At 42.5% G+C, this 21,672-nt stretch overlaps 1 protein-coding gene across 1 annotated transcript in view; it reads right to left on the bottom strand.

Moving 5' to 3' along the window:
* Positions 1 to 14,520, bottom strand: part of Itpr1 (inositol 1,4,5-trisphosphate receptor type 1) — a 307,500-nt gene extending 292,980 nt beyond the window's left edge. Inside the window, exons 1-2 of the mRNA XM_077793448.1 lie at positions 14,384 to 14,520; positions 13,484 to 13,560 (exon numbers count right to left, since the gene is read on the bottom strand). The gene's annotated coding sequence lies outside the window, so the exon portion shown is untranslated. The remainder of the gene's footprint in view (positions 1 to 13,483; positions 13,561 to 14,383) is intronic.
* Between the last annotated feature and the right edge of the window lie 7,152 nt (positions 14,521 to 21,672).

Raw genomic sequence — 21,672 nt, 5'->3', positions numbered from 1 at the left:
CCTTTTGATAGCATTGGCTTCTGCTGCTAGGCTCCCTCGGGGTTAATTTCAGAACTTCCTTTTGAGTAGAGATGCTTGGACAATATCATCTGCTTTATGAAATGAGGATCGGCAGGAGGACGTTTTTGGACTGGACACGGTGCCACCCTCTTCACACCAGACACACCCACACGCAGCCCCCTCCTGGGCCTTCTCATCCCATTAGCTGCCAATCAGACCATCCTGAGAAACACAGCCCGTCCCCACCACGACATAACTGGTTCTATGGTGAAAAACCGCTTCTCTCAGAGCACACATCATATTCTGCTTTCGTTTTCAGCCAGTCGGAAAGGAAGTCAGAAGTTTCGGCTTCAAGCAGAGCCCTTTATGACAATCTCAGAAACAGCCGCTGTAAATTTCAAGTTCAGAGCGATTCTCTACCTTCAGTGTTGCTCCTTATAAACACACACACACACACACACACACACACACACACACGCTCACACACCCAGACACACAAAGCTACTTTTATTCACATAGACGTCTGCTAAGTAGTCTGTTCTCATAACAGATGACACCTCCTGCCAGAAGTTATTCCTTGAAAAAAGATGCCCAAACCGACATCTGCTCTTAACTTCTCGGAACCAAAGTAAGAGAAGCCAATCAAAAGCTCAAAACTAGCCACTAAGACAACCTTAAGATTTGGTGGGTAGACAGCACTGAGCCAAAATTCCTCATTTTATAGGTGGAAAAACCAACCAACCAACCAAGATGAGGTCCAGTGATTTCTTACAGGTCACACGGTCCATTAGTGGTGAGAGCTAGTCCAATACCACAGGGCTCCACACACCAAGGCCAGTGCTTGTGGGAGGTGGGAAGAGGATGTTTATTTTTTTGTTTAAAAAGCAAGGTACAGGGAGCTGGGGCTGGGGCTCAGTGGTAGAGCGCTTGCCTAGCATGTGTGAGGCACTGGGTTCGATTCTCAGCACCACATATAAATAAACAAATGTCCATCAACAACTAAAAAAAAATTTTTTTTAAACAGAGATAGAGAGCTTCTTTTTTTTAAAAAAAAAAAAAAAGCAAGGTACAGTGACTCATGTCTACAGTCTCAGGGAGGCTGAAGAGGGAGGATGGCAAGTTTGAGGCTAGCCTCAGAAACTTAGTGAGAGACCATTTCAAAACAAAAAAAATAAAAAGGGTCAGGGATGTTGCTCAGTGGTAGAGCACTCCTGGGTTTAATCCCCAAAACCACACACACACAAAAAAAAAAAAAAGAAAAAGGAAAGAAAGTTCTTAAGTCCACCTCAGCCTAAGAAGATACCCTTCTGCCTAAACCACAAAAAGCCAGTAAATCTAATTAGGTCAATGTCCTCAGAAAAATAAAAATCGACTCCAGGACAGTTTCTCAACCCTGCCACTATTGACACTTTGGAGCCTTAGTTCTTGGTCGTGGGGAAACTTCTGTTTACTTAAGTGTGCTGAGCAGCCTCCCTGGCCTCTACCTACTGGATGCCAGCAGCATTCCACCTAGTTCCCCGGATAGGGCCACAGAAAGTCCCCTGACAATCCCAAACGTCCTCTGGAGGGCAGAAACCGCCCTGGTGGAGAGCCACTGATGTGGCGCACAGATTTAGCTTTCTTTGTTTTTTCCTCTAAGATCTTTTGCAAACATTTATCACTATACATCTTGGCACCAATGACCCGAAGCAGGTGTTTTTGTACCTCGTCTACAGAAAAGGAAACAGGCACACAGATGTTCTGGTTTTGCCTGTACCCACAAAGCAGTCTACGATGGGGGCCCAGGAGTCTGCATCCTGCAGCCCAGCACTCATTCCCTCCCCTGTTATTAACACTGACAACTCCCCAAAGCCACACATGCCCTAGAGAGTGGTACTGAGCAACATCTCAAAACACATCAAAAAGAATAGCTTAACACCACTCTACCTGGTCCCGTTGCTATCCATAGCAAAGGGGCTTTTGAAAGCCAAATGCCAACAAAAGAAACATTTCATCAGCAGAGAGAGAGAAAAAATTAGATTCGTCTGAGAAACAGTCTACAATCTTCAAAAGGAGAAAAAACATGTATATAGATGACTTCATTGTCCAGCAGTGGAGGCTGAGGCAGGAGGATAGCATGTTCGAGGCCAGCGTGAGAAACTTAGCAAGGTCCTGAGCAACTTAGTGAGGCCCTGTCTCAATATTTAAGAAAGGGCTGAGGATATAGCTCAGTAACGAAGTACCCCTGAGTTCAATCCTCAGTATTAAAAAAAAAAAAAAAATACTTCTTTCAACAAATATTTTATGAGTACTTTCTATGTACGAGGTACACTTGTGGATTTTTTTTGAAGGTCCATGAGAAAAACAGATCAAGTGCAAGTGCTGTGGAATTCCAAATAATAGAGTTTCAAGTATTAGGAAACTTCTTAGAGGAGAAATCATTTGGGCTGCATCATAAGGAACAGCAGGACATGGCAATGGCCAACCAGAGAGGGTGTGGAAGAACACAGGGGGCAGAGAGTAACAGGCAGAATGTGCACAGACACACCACAAAGCAAAGAGATGGACCTCCCTCAGTCTGGGTGTCCTATCAGGTTTTTCTGTTCAGAAAATAGGTGCCTGGGATGCTTCTTGGCTGTTTTTGCAAAACAAAAATCACTTCCTAGATAAAAAGCTCTTCTTGAAATGCAAATAACCAAAAACCACCAAGGAACTTGGAGGCTAGTGATCATTTTCTCGTATGTTCAGATTTTCCTGATGAGTAGTAATTAACAGTACCGAATCCATGAATCTGGCTGACGAGACAGGTCCTAAAACATAACTTGCCCATTCCTCGAAGTATCTGAAAATAGCAGGTTGAAATGCAGCTGTTTTGCTGTTGTTGTTGTTGTATGTGTGTGTGTGTGAGAGACAGAGATCTCACAGCCCTCGTAGGTTCCCCAGGTGGCCATGTCTTTCCACAGCTACCTGAACAGCCAATGAAAGCATCACTAAACATATGAAGTTTCCATTTTGGTCAGGGAGGAACCTGACCACCCTGCTCAATCTCCTCTTGGGCTGTGCTTTGGGCTCCCTTTCCACTTCACTGAAAAGGAGAAGGCTGCTGGGCAAGTTCAAAGGTCAGTCTCAACAGGTGAGAGGCAGCCCCGAAAAAAAACAAGGGAACTATAAAAAGACAAGTACCAGAAAAGCACCCGGCAAGCAAGCAAGCAAGCAAGCATCCCCCGGTACAGCATCTCAAGGGTGAGCTTGTCACCTGGAGATAGCACGAAAACCTCCAGTTCTGACTCAGTGGGGCCTGAAGAGTCTGCAGCTGCTGACAAGTTCCTAGGTGAAAGCCAGGAATGGTGGCCTGGGATTGCACAGTGAGGAGCACAGATGCAGCACAGTGTTGTTGGAACTCTTGGGTGCAACCCACAGTAAGAAAAAAATATTGAAATCACAACCCCACGTTCACTGTGAGTGAGAGAGAAGAGGGAGGGGGGAGAATATTTTGTTGCAACATATACCATTCATTTTTTTTCCCCCAAAGGTAAAGCATTCTTTTTTTTTTTTAAACCTTTATTTTATTTATTTACTTTTATGTGTTGCTGAGGATCAAACCCAGGGCCTCACACATGCTAGGCAAGCACTCTACCACTGAGCCACAACCCCAGCCCCACATACACCATTCTTTTTAAGTATGGGTTGAGTGCGCTTAAGCCCGAATCTGAAATGCTACAGAATTCAAAGTTGTTCTACAGAATTCAAAGTTGTTCACGCAATGATGTGATGCTGGGACTGGAAAATTCCACACCGTTGTAACAAAGTTTCATGCACAAAATTATTTAAAATATTGTATAAAATTACCTTCAGGCTGTGTGTATAAGGAGCATGTGAAATTAAATGAATTTCATTTTAAGACATAGGACCCATCCCAACACATCTCATTACACGTATGCGAGTACTCCAGAATCAGAAATCTAAAACACTTCGGGTTCCAAGCATTTCAGGTAAAGAATATTCAACCTGTATCAACACAACACTCTTTGATACTTTCTAGTCTATTTAATCCACTTAAAAAAGTCAATCAAGGCCCATGAAATGGATTTCCCTACTTCTTAGCAAAGTGTCACACAACTAGACAAACAAGCATGTGGAACAAAGTAAGATTCCTACTAAAACTCAGGCCAATTAATAAGGAAGTTGAGATTATGTCAGAATTCTAACAGGCAAAGGTGTACCAAATGTTCTGTGGAAATGCTTTCATTAAAAATGTTTAGGTGGGGCTGGGGTTGTAGCTCAGTGGTAGAGCACTTGCCTAACATGTGTGAGGCACTGGACTCGATCCTGAGCACCACATAAAAATAAATAAAGGTATCATGTTCATCTACAACTAAAAAGATATTAAAGAAAAAAAAAACCGTTTAGGTGTTTGACAGCGTATTGGAACACGCCAATAGTCCCCACTACCTGGGAGGCTAAGGAAAGAGGATCACTTGAGCCCCGGAGTTACAAAGAAAAACAATTCAGGTTTTTCTTCAATTATTAATTAATTTATTTTCAAAGTCTAAGTTACTTAGGGCCTCATTAAGTTGCTGAGGCTGGCCTCAAACTTGGGATCCTCCTGCCTTAGTCTCCTGAGCCACCAGGATTCCATGTATACACCACATGCCCAGTCAGAGTTTTGTTTTGGTTAATGTATAACATAATATTTTAAGAGTCTCTGCCTTATAACCTCGTCAATGAACCACTACTAGGTGTATTCTTCTTTGAGTCTGCACTCTTGGATAAGCAGAAGTCTCTAAATACCATTTCTCTCTTAAAAAATGAGGGCCCCTTAATGAAATGGCTGATTTGAGAAATACAGAAGATGAACTTGGAATATCTTGTCATATACAACGCAAGAATGATACTGAAGACCTTTAGGGCTGTATCCAAAGTCTCAGGAACCAATTTGAGTGACATCCCTCTCCTTAACCAAGGACAAATAATGTGAACTTCAATCAAGATAATGACACAGTGTTATCCCAGCCGCTCGGGAGGCTGAGGCTGGACAATCGGAAGTTGGAGGCCAGCCTCAGCAACTTACCAAGGCCCTAAGCCACTTAGTGAGACCCTGTCTCAAAATAATAAATAAAAAGGTCTGGGATGTGGCTCAGTGGTTAATCCTGAGTTCAACCCTGGTACCCGGAAGCGGGGGGTGAGAGGGGAACTACACAAAATAAAGCATAGAACACATGTTTAAATGCATGGTTCACAATGATGTTCACAAATAACCACGCGCATCAGCCACCTCAGTGCAGGGTTCTCAAGGTGGCACTACTGATCCTGTGGAATGGGAAACGCTGAACAGTCTGCTATCCAGTAGCTACCCAGGCCTCTAAACATAAAATGCCAGCAGCATCCTCGGCCTAGATCATCTGTGACCACCAAATATCTTCCCAGATATTGCCAGATGAGCCTCAGTTGGGAACCAGAGTCATGAAGATGCTACGGATTCATTATGGGTCCATGCTACAGTTTTCATTAAAAATTAACGGTATCCAACTGGGTGTGGTGGTGCACACCTATCATCCCAGAGACTCGGAAGGTGAGGCAAGAGGATCACAAGTTCAGAGACAGCCTGGGCAACTTAGTGAGACACTATCTCAAAAAGGTTCAGGGATGTAACTCAGTGGTAAAGCACCCCTGGGTTCAACTGCAGGTACAAAAAAAAAAAAACGGTGGGGGGGGTTCACAGTATCTTTCAAGTTGTTAAAATAAAGAGATTCAGCAGGGCTAGGGTTGTGGCTCAGTGATAGAGCACTTGCCTGGCATGTGTGAGGCACTGGGTTCGATTATCAGCACCACATATAAATAAATTAATAAAATAAAAGTCCATGGACAATTTAAAAATATATATATTAAAAAAAAAGTGGCTGGGGTTGTGGCTCAATGGTAGAGTGCCCACCTAGCACCTGCGAGGCCTGTGATTCGATCCTCAGCACCACATAAAAATAAATAAAGATATATATATTAAAAAAAGAGATTTAGCAGTGGTCTTATCTTTCCTATATGAACTCTATCCTGGAATAACCAAAAACTCAGTGGAAATTTTTTTTCAATTTATTATTATTATTATTTTTGTTGCTAGCAAGGATTGAATCCAAGGAGTGTTTAAACAATGAGCCACATCCCCAGCCCTTTTAAAAAATATTTTCTTTAGAGACAGGGTCTTCCTGAGTTGCTAAGGCTGCCTTTGAACTCACAATCCTCCTACTTCAGCCTCCTGAGCTGCTGAGATCACAGGTGTGTGCCATTGTACCCATGAAAATTTATTCTTATAAAACCTTTTTTTTTTTTAATGCCTCAGGGGCACTATTTTGACAGGGTCTCACTGAGTTGCATAGCGCCTAGCTTTTGCTGAGGCTGGCTTTGAACTCGTGATCCTCCTGCCTTGGCCTGGGATTACAGGTGTGTGCCAGCGTGCCAGGCAAAGTATTTTAACTAATAAAGAAAACAGGACAAGTAAGAATGAGGAGTTTTATAAGTTGAAACAAACTGGTGGATTAAGGCAATGAGCAGTCACCAACATCAAAATAGGAGACATCCATTATGAGTGAATGTGACATCATTCCCGAGTAAACCTTACCAAGGAGACTTAGAAAAAAACAAGACCTGACTCTGATTAGGACTACACATCTAACTACCAAATGACGACAAACACAGGGAACAGAGAAACACAGCTAAATCATACTAATGAAGTCGGCAAAATCTAAACCATAGGGAAATACAAAACCCAGTCTATTCATCCACAACCACAAACTGCATAGGAAACAAGAGGTGCAGTGGAAACACATGAACTGAGATAACCATTTGAAGTGTATTTACTTAGATATTAATTCAAACTGCTATGTGCTTAAATTATATGCATTCTTACTATTTGTGTGTGTTTTATACCTATGTGCATATAATCTCAAGAAGTCTGATTTAAAATTAAATGTGGCTTTAACTAAATTAAAAGTAAAGTTAAAATTGGTTTTGAAATCTAGGAAGCTAAGCAAGGCGGGGCCTGGTTAGCATTTGGATGAGAGAACAACTGTAGGTTTGTTAAGTATTTCTTTCTGTCTACATAAAGAATCTCAAAGTTACCTACTAAAATACAGATGAAATGCTGTGTCTGGGGTGTGCTTCAAAGCAATCCAAGACTCAAGAGAAGTCTGAAGATAACAAGATGGGTCATCCATTGATCATGGCTGAGGATACAGGATGCATAATGAATAAAAAGGGTTCATTATATTGAGACCACTGGCTACTGGCACATGTCTTAAAATTTCCTATGGTCAAGTTTTTCTTTTAGTTGCAAACAGGAAAGAGTCCCTGGTATCACCTCACAGAATTAATTTACTTGAACAAACGAGAAATGTGATACTTAATACAGCCTTGACTTCTGTGATAAGATAGTAACCTATGAGTAATGTTTTATCTTCCAATTATTTTTCTGAAAAGAACAGAATAAAGCAAGTGAGAAAAGCTGCACTCGGTGGTGATGGATCTGAATGATATATTTTTTTTTTCACCATAGGGATTTCATACCTGCCATCACTCAGATGAAATCCCATCAGCAGGACAGACAACTTTCAGAAAAATGAAGTCACAGATGTCTATTAAGAAGGTATTCAAGATGTTCTGGGTGCAGAAAATAAGTTTCCATATGGAAGCTAATGAATGAGTCCCTTTTTATGAAATTTAAATACACACATAATTTTTACATGTGTTTAATAAGAGGAAAGCCAGGAACCTAGCCTTGGATGGTTGGAACTGTTGCTATCCCATTGCTTATCTTCCTAATGTTTCACTACAATAAATACGCGTGTGTGTCTCTTCCCTAATAACTCAGTCTGAGGTTTGCACCTATGAAGATGTCCACTGGGGTTACAAGCAAGAGTCACTGATATGGGGTTTCTTATTCCCCAGGAATGTTGGAGAGCACAATGGTGGTCTTCGTCTTGTAACCTTAAAATGAGACTGGACAGAAGACAGGGTGGCAGGAGGGCAGAGAAGGCTTGTGCCGAACCCCCTGTGTTACCATGAGATCCTTAGAATCTGAGGTGCAAGGGCTGGGGTTGTGGCTCAGTGGTAGAGCGCTTGCCTAGCATGCATGAGGCACTGGGTTTGATCCTCAGCACCACATAAAAATAAACAAAATAAAGGCATCTGTCTATCAACAACTACAAAAAAATTTTTTTTAATATAAAAAGTAAAAAAAAAAAAATTTGAAGTGCAAACCAAATTCAGGTTTCCCTACTTATCGACAAAGATTCCTTTCCTACTAAACTGAATTTCAATCCCAGGTAAGTCATGTGAGTAACCATACAGTCTTGAAATCTGGGTTTCCCACCTAGAGAGTTCCCATCTGACACGGGATCTTGCTAGCCTCTCCAGAGGCTCTTTGGAAAGGATGATGGAATCCAGCCATGTTGAAAACCACACTGAGAATTCTGTCAGAGGCTAGAAATCCTCAGGAAATCACTGGTGGCCTGAGGAATCTGGTCCTCTCACCAGGGGACCTCGACTCTCCTGCCTACCCAGACTCCTGTCACTATCCCTGAGCTGTGCTCACCCTGGCCCCCTTGCACTGCCTTCAACAGGTCCCACTTGCTCCCGCTGCAGGGCCTTTGCACAGGCTGCCTAGACTTAACAGGTATCCTTTTTCCAAGATAGCTCCACGGCTAACTGGTTGACCTTCTTCAACAAATCTCTTGCTCACACATCACCAAAGTAGCCCTTTCTGATCTCAACCCCTACCTAAGTACTCCCTTAGCTGGCCCCACCATTCCCTGTGTTGTTGCTATTATTATTTTTTTATTGTGGTAAAGCACACATAATTTTCCACTTTTAAAGATCACAATTCTGTGGTGCATTCACCTCACTGCCACTCACTTCCACAACTGTATCATTTTTCCAAACTGAAACTCTGTATCCACTGAACAAACTCCCTCCTTCCTTCTAACCCTCCCACCCCCTGCCCTAATCAGCACACTATATTCTGGCTCTGTGATTCCTACCTTACTAGGTACCCCAGGTAAGCAGGATCATAGAGTTATGTGTCTGGGTCCTTGTGTGTCTGGCTGAATTCATCAAAGCATCATGTCTTTAAGTTACATCCATGTTGTAGCACATGTCAGAATTTGCTTCTTTTTAAGGTTAAATAATCTTCCACTGCACCCACACACGCTTTGTTTATCCATTCATCCATCAAGAGACACTTGGGTTGTTCCAACCTTTGACTACTACGAATAAGACTCCTGATAACAAGGGTGAGCAGATACCTGCTCAACTCCCTGGTTTTCAATTCTTTTAGATACACACCTATGAGTAGAAGTGCCACATTCCATGGTGATCTATGTTCAGCTTTTTTGAGGACCCACCATTCCATTTTCCACGGAAGCTGTGCCACTTTGCATCCCCCCCCATTCTTGTTGACGCTTGTTATTTTCTGCTCCCTTATTTTTCTCCATAGCACTTAACAGCCCGTCATACTCGATTACCTGCTTATTTAAATTGACTCCCCCCTCCCCAACTAAAACTTAACCTCTTAGGGACAGGACTGTTTTCTCACTGCTCTATCCTAACAATGGGATTTGCACATAGCAGATGCACAAGAAAATCTGCTGAACAAATAAAATGCTTGAATCGCAACCACTTTAACAGGCTTTTGAATCTGCTAAATAGATACGCCACACCAAGTTCATTAACCTCTACCCCGTTCTGGGAATCTCAAAGTTTAACAGGTGATGGTGATGGTGGTGGTGGTGGTGGTGGTGGTGGTGGTGATGATGATGATGATGATGATGACGGCTGTATATTCAGCTGATCCTCATTAGCAATCATCCAGGAACCACAGACACGGTAACAATTGGAAGGAATCATAAAAATTGTGTCATTCGTGTCTTTAACTTCAAGCCTAATCAGTGTCACCAAAAGAGCCACAGCAAAACTTAAAACAGCAAAAGTGTTGGGGCAGGGGGGGGGGAAGCAGGGGTGGGGATGTGGCTCAAGTGGTGGCTCGCTGGCCTGGCACGCGTGCAGCCCGGATTCAATCCTCAGCACCACATACAAACAAAGATGTCGGGTCCGCGGAAAACTAAAAAATATTAAAATTCTCTCTCCTCTCTCAAAAAAAAAAAAATTTTTAAAAAAGCACTTTTAGTTCATAGAAAGCCTGCAAATGCAATGTTTTAAAAGATCAAACCAACAGCAAAAGACATGGGACAGTGGCCTTGTGTAGACTCCTTAATTAGACGTATCCAAGGATAGCTTGACCTAGAAACCTAACTTTAGGCCTACTTTTAAAATTTTTTCCCTGTCATTCATATTTGGTGTTTGTTGTTTCATTTGGTTTGTTTTTTAAGAGCTGCATGTAAAAAAAAAAAATCAGAATTTCCATGAGCTCATCATAAATGAGCTAAAAAGCCACGTGAGTTTTTTCTCTGAAAGTCAGTGGGTTGTATTCCATGGATCAGAGGCAGAGTCGGTCTCTCCCTCAGATCTACCTCAGCTGAAAATACTTCAAGGGAAAAGTCCACAGATCTTTCTTGTAGAACTAGTCTATTCTCCTCCGAGCAACCATCTCATCTCTCAGTCTTCAACAGAAGACACTCAGGCTGGAGATTTTGTGCAACAGTAGAGCACTTATTTACCCGCCTATGCCTGAGGCCCTGGGTTCGATTTCCCCAGCACCAAGAAAAAAAAAAAATAGAAATCCATCTCCCTCCAAAAAAACACCCATTCTATTTCAAATGGATGATACTATTGTCAAGCTTTAAAGACTTTCACCGGACTTGATGTGAAGACTAATTAATCTGGAACATGACGATCTTTCCCAACAAGATAAAGAAAATCTTGATTAGATTTTATGTACTGAACTGAATTGGTCAAAGAACAAGTTGTTCTTTCAATGTGCACACTCACATGCGCAAATATGCACACTTGAAAGAGATGAAAAACTGAAATATTCTGCGCAGCCGGTGACGAGCTAAAAGGGAGGGTAGATGAGAAACGACCAGTATTTAACAGATCAGACTAAATGCGGTTTAAACTCTTAAATTCTCTGCATGGAGAAACACGTGACCCTTTCAACCTGCGTGGACACCTTGATGTAAATGATCAATATGTAGTTCAGGGCTGGGGATGTGGCTCAAGCGGTAGCGCGCTTGCCTGGCATGCGTGCGGCCCGGGTTCGATCCTCAGCACCACATACAAACAAAGATGTTGTGTCAGCTGAAAACTAAAAAATAAATAAATATTAAAAATTAAAAAAAATATATATATATGTAGTTCAGGTGGGCACAGTGGCGCACTCTGTATTCCCAGTAACTAGGGAGGCTAAGGCAGGAGGATTTCAAGTTCCAGGCCAGCCTGGGCAACTTAGTGAGACCCTGTCTTTAAATAAAAGGGTTGAGCCGTTCACACCTGTAATTCCAGCAGCTCAGGAGGCTGAGGCAGGAGGATCATGAGTTCAAAGCCAGCCTCAGCGATGGCAAGGCACTTAGCAACTCAGTGAGACCCTGTCTCTAAATAAAATACAAAATAGGGCTGGGGATATGACTCAGTGGTTCAGTGCTCCTGAGTTCAATTCCCGGTACCTAAATGAATAAAAAAAAAATTAAATTAAAAAAAAAAGGTTGGAGATGTAGCTCAGTACTTGCCTAGCATGAGAAAGGCCTTAGGTTCAATTTCAGCACCCTCACAAAAACAAAAAATGTCTACCTCAGGTACACATTGACCTCAGAGAAGCCTAATGCTGAATGTGGACAATGTTCCTGGTGATTTTGTGTGGTACTCTGATTCAGACTTTCGACATATAGTTTTCCAAATGAACTTGTCCACTATTAAAGGCCTCCTCAAATATCCACTCTTTTATCCCCATCTATGACTATGTCATTTCCTCCTTCTACCAAGTATAGTTAGCTCATCATCATATGACATAAGAATCATTTCATTAACAGCAGTTTACTCCCACCCAGCCACTCCTGCAATATTGCTCCAATGTTTGGGGTCACATGTTGCTTCCGAGCAATTTCACACTCTATACCTTTTCTTTACATACCTGGCTTAAAGGTACAGGTAAAGATATATATATATATATATATATATATATATATATATATATATATATATATATATGAGCCACATGACATATGGCTGTGCATCTAGGTTACAAGAACGTAAAGTGCCAGTCTTGATATTTTAGCAATCTAGTAGTGGACAGTCTATGGACCAGTTTCTCCTCGTCTGCACCTCACTCTGAAGGGAAGAACTCTACCTTGTCTTTGGCTCTATGAGCTCGCACACAGTCATGAGTCAATTAAACTCCAAGAATGAACTAGACCTTACACATCCAAATGCTTCTCACTCCACCAGCACTCCTGAGGATCTTATCAACAGGAAACAAAAGCACTATACTGCTATAATGAAGCGTCTGGCTTTTATTTTCTAATTAGAAAAGCCCAAAGATTGTAGCCCAGGGAACAGCTAAATATTTAGAATGTTAAAGAAGTTACCAAGACCCAGGCGCCCTCTGCCCCCCCACCCCCATGGCCCTGTTGTTTACCCTGCTCTAGACCATTTCAGAAGAAAAAACTTTTGTCAGCCAAATCTGCAGCAATGGGGATGTACATGCACCCGTTGAGACCTCCCTCGCCTGAAGTGCAGTCTGACCATTTTGGGGAAAAAAAATAGGAGCTGTTGTGTTTACAGATAAACGCTGCCCTGGCTCCTATCCCACAAGAAGCACCAAAACAGTAGAGACACATCAGATTCCTTGACATGCAGGTAGTTTCAGTCAGGGTATTCTTCAAGAACTAACTTCCCATTTTAAAGTTCTAATTCTTTCAACTTGCCAGCAACCACTCTCATTTCTTGGAATTCAACCTACTCTAATTAAACACATGTTCACACTAAGAAAAAAAAGTGACTGTTTTTGAGAGAGGCATTAAATTTTTGCTTACATATCTTGGCAGATGAAACACACTGCAATCATCAGAATCTAAAACATCAGCTTGCTTCTCAGGTCAGCGGTGTCCCCCGCCCCCTTTATAGCTCCATTTAATGCTTTATACCCTCAAAAGCCTTCATGCTGTTTCACTTTTACACGCCTGTAATCCCAGCCATTTGGAAGCCAAGGCAGGAGGTTTGCAAGTTTGAGGCCAGTCTCAGCCACTTAGCAAGACCCTAAGCAACTTCAAGAGACCCCGTCTCAAAACAAAGAATAAAAAGAAAAGACTGAGGATATGGTCAATAGTGAAGTCACCTCTGGGTTCAATCCACAGTACAAATAAATAAATAGTGCAAAGCAGGGCTATCCACCAGCTCTCTGCTTCCCTAAAGCCCTCATTAAAGGCAGTGACAAATTTTGAAGACCCAGCCATGGAGTTACCTTTCTTTCCTACTCCCCACTCCCATGACTGCTTAGAGAAAACTAAACAGATTAACAACAAAAACTCATTACTGACTACAGCACTCAGGCTTCCACACTCACCTGACCCCGGGTCAGGCACTCTGTTACCAAAGTACGCCCAGCCAGGAATGCGAATCCTGCTCCTCGGTAGTCAGCGCCTAGATATTTAGAAAGAAAGACCACTGAGTATGAAACTCTCTGGGTCTCTTAACAGAAATGCTCCTCCTAATTTCACCTGTTTTCCCTCTTTAGACCCCTTTTCTGGAAGGACTCTCTCCCCTCCAAATTTGGCAGAAAGGTTGGTGGGATCACCTGGCAAAGATTACAGGTAACTTCGCTTGTTTATTTCCAGGGCATAACTGACAAGTGAGACCGGGCACACACAAACTTCGAACGTGCATGAAGCTGGGTCTAAGCGAAGTGTTTGACAGATCCCAAAGCACTCGATTCCCCGCGCGGACCATAAGTATCGGAAACCCGCATCCTCATTGGGCAGGAGCTCAGTCCAGACTTCTGCCCTCACCGCTCCCCCAGTTTTCTTCCGTTTTTTTAAAAAAAACCCTCCCCGCGGGGGCCCCCACGCATGCATTATTCTCCTAACCATGCAGCGCGAGGGCTACATTTTTAGAAAGATTGCTTCCTTGAGCAGACTCACTTATGACACCCCCTCAACCCCCCTCAAAAAAAAAAAAAAAAAACTATTTCCTGCAGCTGCTCCAACAGTTTCCAACTTGGGGGAATGCCATTTCGGTGCAGAATGGGGAGCCCTCAAAAGCCAGGCACAGGAGTCCAGGGAGGATATCTGGGTTTGGGGTTTTTTTTAAGCCTGAAAGGAGACCTCCAAATAAACTGCCGGCAGTAAAAGAACCCCCACATACATGCCAAGTGCATGCAAGAACTCCCAGAAAGCGGGGCAAAAACTTCTGCGCCCGGGGAGCCAATGCCAACTCCCCGCGCCCTCTGCCCGGCCCCAGCCTCTACCTTGGTGCCCAGGGAGCCACTCCGACTTGGGGGAGCAGGACGAGGAGAGGGGTTAGCAGCCGCTAGGTAATCCCATGTCCGCGAAGAGGGAGCTCGTTCCGTTAGGATGGAAGCGGAACACCCACACCTCCTCTCGGCGTGCGCTTTCTCTCTCTCTCTCTCCACCCCCTGCCTCCTCCTCCTCCACCACCACCTCCTCCTCCACTCCTCCCACCCCAGCAAGCTTGAGGAAACGCTTCAGCAGAACATCCACATGGTTACTGCACTTTGAAGCGGCTCCAGGCGCTTTTTATAGGCCGGGAAGCTCCCTGGGCAATGTAGTCCGAGTCCCTGGTCGTGCCGGCGCCCAGGGCTCCTGGGAGGAACTACAAGTCCCAGAATCCCCTGGGCTCCAGGGCTGGGCTCTAAATAGATGCGCGCGGGGACGGGGGAGGGGCGTCCTGCGGGGCGGCCCCGCTGCAAAGTCGGCTCTCCTCCCGGGCCCGCCGGACTTGCAGCTCGCGATCCCCCAGGACACCCAGCCCGGGGCGCCCCCAACCCCTGGGGACTTTTCTCCTGTGGCTGTGTCCCTTACCCTGAATCCAGGTGACACAGGGGACCGGGAAGCGGGGAGGGGCTTGAATTTCTGCTTTGGGAAGTTTTTTTTTTTTTTTTTTACAAGCTGTTGTCCACCGTTCCACCCCCTCCACCCCCTCTTTGGGTCCCTGAGCCAAGAATTTCAGAAATCCGGGGCACAAAAACGCCAGTGTTTGCGGTCAAGGATTAAAGGCGCGAGGTTGTCTTTACTTAATCTGCTCTGCCCTGCTAGTGTTTCTTGAAAAAACAAAACACAAAAAAACCTAAGTCTGGAAGCGACGGTCCACTCTACCGGGAAGAGAGGCGGGTCGCCTGAGAGCACTTTTCTGAACTGCGTGCGTCTTTCGTCGCCCGGCAGGAGGTAAAGGAACGCAAACCTCTCTGGTGCGCAAATAAAGGAACCCTGTTGTGACTTGCCAGCGCAGCGATTGAGACGCAGAAAATAAATAGAAATAGCAATCTCGTTTCTGAGCCTGCTTCTAGCAGACCCCCTGCTCCTGGAAGCTGTAAATGCTTAAGTAAATAAACCGCAAACAGAAAAATAAGGGCTTTGAACAGAGCCGCTCTCGCACAGAGATGCGCGTCCAGGCGAGGCGCCCTCCCAGCATCTCCAAAAGGGGCGAAATGGATTTCAGCCCACTGCCAACTAGTGCTTGAGGTCTCAGGCTATGAGATAGCTTGGGCTCTGGGTTTTGGAAGGAGAGGAAGGGCTTTGCTCCCTACCTCAGATGACGTGTATTCATTCTACAAACGTTTCCTGAGTGTCTACTGGGTGCCAGGAGCTGGGGCACAGTGGTGAGCCAAAACGCAACACAGCATCCCAGACAAGCGCTGCCTGCTGCTGCGTAAGACCTGCTAATGACAGTAATAATAATGATTAAAAAGCGGCTATTTTATCGAGCCCCAGACCACGTGCGCTTTCCATGCATCTTGCATGGAAAGTTTTACCATCTCTAAGTGTATTTTATTATCTTTGTCTGGCAGGTGCACAACTGAGGGCTCAGAAAAATCAGGTAACGTCCCAAGATGTCACTCACAGAGAGTTAAATCCTTGCATGCTTGCCCCCTAGAGTCTGGCTCCATCACCACTTCCTTAAACGGTCTCCCTCCACATTTTAGCAGCAGTCTTTGAGCCCTTAAGCAAGTCATTTTCATCTGTTTGCTCCTGTTCTGCCACCAGAGAGAGGCAATTACTCATTAGAATTTGCCTACTTTCTATCTGGATCACTTGACAGAAGAGCCTTGTGAAGATTTAGGTACAGATTAGAGATGCACCACCTGTAACAAATTATTACTGTGATAATAATGCCAAAACTAATAATTACTGGCATTTATTGGGTGCGTGCCACGTGCCACTCATTGTTTTAAACTGTTTATGTATATCATCTCAGTAAATCCTATTAGTGACCTTTTTTCCCCCTTTTTCTTTTTTTTTTTAATCTGTGAGAAAACAGGCACAGAGAAGTTACATCACGTTCCCAAAGTCACACAGGTGGCTGAGCTGGACTCCCAAAACCTTGACCTTTATTACTGCCCTCTACTGGCTCAGAGAGTTTAAACATATGCAATGTATTATTTAAGGCAAAACTCTTAAGTTGACCAATATAGGTTCATTATGTTTCCTTCCGCCCCACCTCTCAGCACAATCCCCCAGTTATTATAGAGTCTAATGCCAATGTCTCCCCTATCCTTCCCCATCATCAAGAACACCTCCCAACTGGCCACAACAAAGGAGTACAGAGCTTTATCTGTTCTAGTGAAAAGCACCTGTTCCATCTTCAAAGGGTTGTCAATTCTACTTTGCTAGCAAAGAAAACAAGTCTGTGAAAATGTAACAAGTAAATCAAGAAGGGTATTCATTTCACATGCTTCTAACTCAGAAATGCAATGAAATTCGTGTGTGAGTTTTCCAAAGAATATTCCCATACATTTAAGTGCTGGAGTTAGGCAGCTTTCATCTTTGCTGTACAGTGGACATTTGTCCCCTGTTTGCTTTACCACTGTTTTCCCTCCCAGTTCACAAGTTTCATTAAAGTCCGGGACTTTGTCTCATTTATGCTCACATATCCCACTTTCCCCCACCCAGCAATACTTAGTCTTCTACTTTCACATTTTGGCAGATGTAAAAAAAATTGTTGAAGCCTTTAAAGGAAAGGTGTGTCAGGCGTATGGCAGGCAGCACGACTGTATTTTTGAGCAATGGAAATCTCCCAGCCCACTCATATCATGGCCTGCTTTCTCTGCCTGTTTGTGCATGCAGTTCTTTTCATCATTTTGCAAGTTCTGGAAGCTGCTAAGTCACTAGAAAGTAATTTTACTAATTTTGCTGTGATGAAAGAGATTCTCTGTGATGTCGTATGATTGATGAAGGTCAGAATAAAAGGGTCATTTGCACACACACTAATTCAACGTGCAAAGTACACATTAAATTTCAAAGATAGTGTCAAAAAGAGCAACATATCTCAATAATTTATATATTGATTACATGTTGAAATTATAATATTTTGAATATATTGGGTTAAATAAAATAGATTATTCAAGTCAATTTTGCCCATTTCTTTTTACTTTTTTTTTTACCATGGCTACTAGAAAATTTAAAATTACATATGAAGTTCATATTCTATGCTATTAGACCATAAAGATCTAGAAAACTAAAAACCTGATTCTCAAGATTAAAATTTAAGATGATGAGCAGCCACGAAAATTGCTGTTCATGACTCTGCCCTTGAGATGCCCATTTAGGGAAGTAGAGGGCTTCGCAGAGTCACTATAGTGTTAAAGAGTGAGCCAAAGTCTGAAGAAGGCTCAAAACTAGCACACCAACCTACCCCCAGGGAAGCCCTACAAATAGAAACAGTTTTCGTTAAGTCTATGGCTGAAAACTGCGGCTGAATTCATCTGCCAAGACGCCCACCCTCAAGTGTTGACCTGATTAAAAGGGCAAGATGTGCTGGAAAAAGGGGGACTCAGGGGGAAAACATGGACTTAACACATAGTAGCACTCTTAATATCCAGGTTTATGTTGCTGAGTTGATTGACAGGGTGATACCTCTAATCCTTCCCCTGCAAACCCAATGAATCAATGCGTTATAGGATAGGAAAGGACTCTCAAAGTTCACCTGAGCTGCACAAGAATAAGAGAATTATCAATTAGTACAGAGAAACTGATGGGTTGTGATTCATTACTCCCCTCCAAACTAAACCTCAGCTTCTCCGGACAGCACTATTCCCAATTTTTTCCCAGGCAGGAGACTTCCATTGCCTATGAATGTCACAATATGCCTCACGTGCTTTAGTTAATAGCTTCTCTAAGTCACTCTTAAATGGCAAGACAGAACTTCTAATACTCAAGTCATAACAGTCTATCTATTTTTTGGTGCTAACTTATTGCCTGGTGTGATAGATTATCATTGACCGTGAGAAGTGTCAGCAAAGAGAAATAGCTACTATACAGCCAATACCAATATGGTCTTTCTTGGTAACTTTACCCATTTCCTGTGGTGGTGGGGTGGAGTCAGTCTAGCTTGAGAATTTTATAAAATTCATGAACGTTTGTCCCAGCACAACACAGACACTCAAAATTTTAGCCACTCTGAGTTTTTTTTCCTAAACACCAACAAGAGTAGATTATCTTCTAGATCCATCTTTTATTTATATATATTAGTCATAATTGGACACAATATTTTATTTTTATGTGGTGCTGAGGATAGAACCCAGTGCTTCACACATGGTAGGCGAGTGCTCTACCTCTGAGCCACAACCCCAGCCCTGGCTCCATCTTTCTGTGATTTTATCTTGCCAACCTGATAAGATCTTTGAAGACAGGGACTTGGTTCTATATTTATGTGTCTTTTATAGCACCTATGTCAGATCTGGATAGAGAGTGTGTGTTCAGCTTTAGCAGCTAATTAACTAGTAGGGCTACAAGAGTTCATGGGACAAATGAGCTACAAACACATTGCAGTCCTACTTGAGATGGGAAGAATGTAGTTGGTATTCAAACAAGAGCAGGAGAGAGAATCATGTGGTATGGAGCTAGGAAGAGAAAGACATTTTCTCAGACCAGTTTCCTGGCATCCTATGATGCTGGTACAGGTCATATTTGTGTTGTGCTATCTCTGGAGTGCAGAAAAGGTTGCTTTTCAATCACCGTGTGAGTGGTGGGAACTTGGATAAATTATCAACAACTTAACATCTAGAAAGCAGCCTCGTAGCTACAAATGAATGCAAACCTGGGGCTGGGGATATAGTTCAGTGGGTAGAGCATTGCCTAGCATCATGTGAATGGCCCAGGGGTTGATCCTTAGAACTGGAAAAGAAAGAGCTATACTTTATACCATCTCTGATGGTAACATTGTCAATCTTGTCTACAGTCACCTAAGCAAAAAAAGAGAGCTGCTAATTTTTTTGCACATTATTTTCTTGTGAGATAGGCAGAATCCAGGGTTTATTATCAACTCTGTCACTTTTCCCAATCTCCTGCTTCCCCTCTGTAAGACTGTCGTTGTTAATTGCTCTAGTGGACAAGCTGGATCTAGAGCTTTGGAATGTCTTATTGTCTTATCCTACTGTTCAAACTGAAGTGAAATCTGTGTGTCAAAAGAAAAACATGAAGCTCTTCATTACAGAAGAATTCAGCTAGTAGATGTAGGAGAAATAATAAAATTAAAAATCACCATTCTGTAGCTTCCCATGGAATACTTTATTTAGACTAAGATTTCACAAAGTATAATCTCATGTTATCTAAAACTCACTCTCCCCAAAAATGCCTATTTAATTTATAGAATATAGAACATTTAATAATTTTCTACATTTTTTTCCTAAATTCTCTACGGAATTTACAGAATATAGAATATTACTTCTTTTTATATTTACACTTGTCTATCTTCCTCAAAAAAGCTATGTAGCTTTTGATGATGGTGCACACCTATAGCCCCAGCTACTGAGAAGGCTTAGGCAAGATGATCAAAAATTTGAGGCCAGCCTCAGCAACTTAGAGATATCCAGTTCCGAAATAAAATGGAAAGGGCGGGGATGTGTAGCTCAGTGTTAGAGAGCTTGTCTAGCATATGCAAGGCCCTAGTACTAAAGAAGAGGGAAAAAAATAAATGAATTTTGTGAAATTAGTAGATATTTCTACCTCCTTTTGTGAGAGTTTCACAGGTAGGCTGTAAGAGTAATTATTTAGCTTTTGGGGTTTTGTATGTAAGAAATAAATTTAAAAAGAAAGAAAAAAAAGCAAGCTAGTTACTCTAACTAAGCAACTTTTATATCAATAGCCTCCAAGTTATGAATAATTCTATTACTGTAATATATCCTTCTTAGGGTCTTTTCAAATCAACCAGAAGAGCAAAGGGAATTATGTATGCGAAAGGGTTAATGGAAAACCTGAGAACTTTTGCTGGCTTCTTAATGATCAACAGACTCAGTCACTAACCCAGGAACTGAATTCTACCTAATTCAGTTACCAATCAAGGGGAACCTGTCACTTCTTTCACTTCCCATCCTGTACCAATTATGCAGACTCAAAAAATAATTAACTGCTTTTGTTCCCTATTAATTTTGTTCCCAGATTTTAGGTAGTATTTCCCTCTAGTTGTATTTTTAAGATACCAGCAATTCATGAGGCTAGCCCAGGTGAAGAGCTGGAGGCCCATGAAACAGATCTTTAAGGTAGGTCCAACCCAGGGAAGTGAGATTGGATGGGTGGAGGGTCAGGAGGAAGCATCCAGGGACACTTTATTGCTTGAGTGCTGGGCTGTCACTATTAGATTGATATTTAATGGGTAGCTACCTACTCTAGCAGGTGCTACTCTGGGTACTGGGGAAGATGGAAAGAAGGAGTAGAATGTAAATTATTATTATTATTTTAATGCAAATTATTTTTGCTGTCATTACTTTCCTTGCAAAAAAAATTTCAGACAGGATGCTTAGAGGATGATAAACAGGATGCAGAGACAAAAGATGGCAGGTTCAAGGCCAGCCTCAGCAAGGTAGCAAGGCCCTAAGCAACAGCAAGACCCTGTCTCAAAATAAAAACTAAAAACTGTGGCTCAGAGTTAGCATATTCCTGGGTTCAATCTCTAGTACCACAAAAACAAAGCAAAACAAAACAAAAAAACTGTACCTGTGACAAGGATGATTCTTTGTCATTGAAACATTTATATTGAACATAGAAAGTGAAGAAAGTTGCTTCCCAGTAGCTTCTCTAATAAACAGTCCCCTTGACCTATCTTTTTTTTTTTTTGAGAGAGAGAGAGAGAGAGAATTTTTTTTTTAATATTTATTTTTTCAGTTCTTGGCGGACACAACATCTTTGTTTGTATGTGGTGCTGAGGATCCAACCCAGGACGCATGCATTCCAGGCGAGCGTGCTACCGCTTGAGCCACATCCCCAGCCCCCTATCTTTTTTTTTAACATTGATAATTGTGATACCTTTTAGGGAGGAGAAGGATGAGGAAGTAGAAAGTGAATGTATTTTAAAGGTAGTCTAGGTCTGAGTCAACATCTGAAAAAACTGACTATCCTTGAAGCCATTCTGTAAAGATCAGTTTTCATTAGGAAAAAAAAAATGTTTTTAACTCTATAAATTTTATCATCAAAAATCAATAAAGGGGGCTGGGGTTGTGGCTCAGTGGTAGAGTGCTCACCTAGCATGTGTGAGGCCCTGAGTTCGATCCTCAGCACCACATATAAATAAATAAATAAATAA

The sequence above is a fragment of the Urocitellus parryii genome, chromosome 16 (genome assembly GCF_045843805.1).
Source record: "Urocitellus parryii isolate mUroPar1 chromosome 16, mUroPar1.hap1, whole genome shotgun sequence".
Taxonomy (NCBI): Eukaryota; Metazoa; Chordata; class Mammalia; order Rodentia; family Sciuridae; genus Urocitellus; species Urocitellus parryii.
This window is presented reverse-complemented; position numbering and strand designations above follow the sequence as displayed.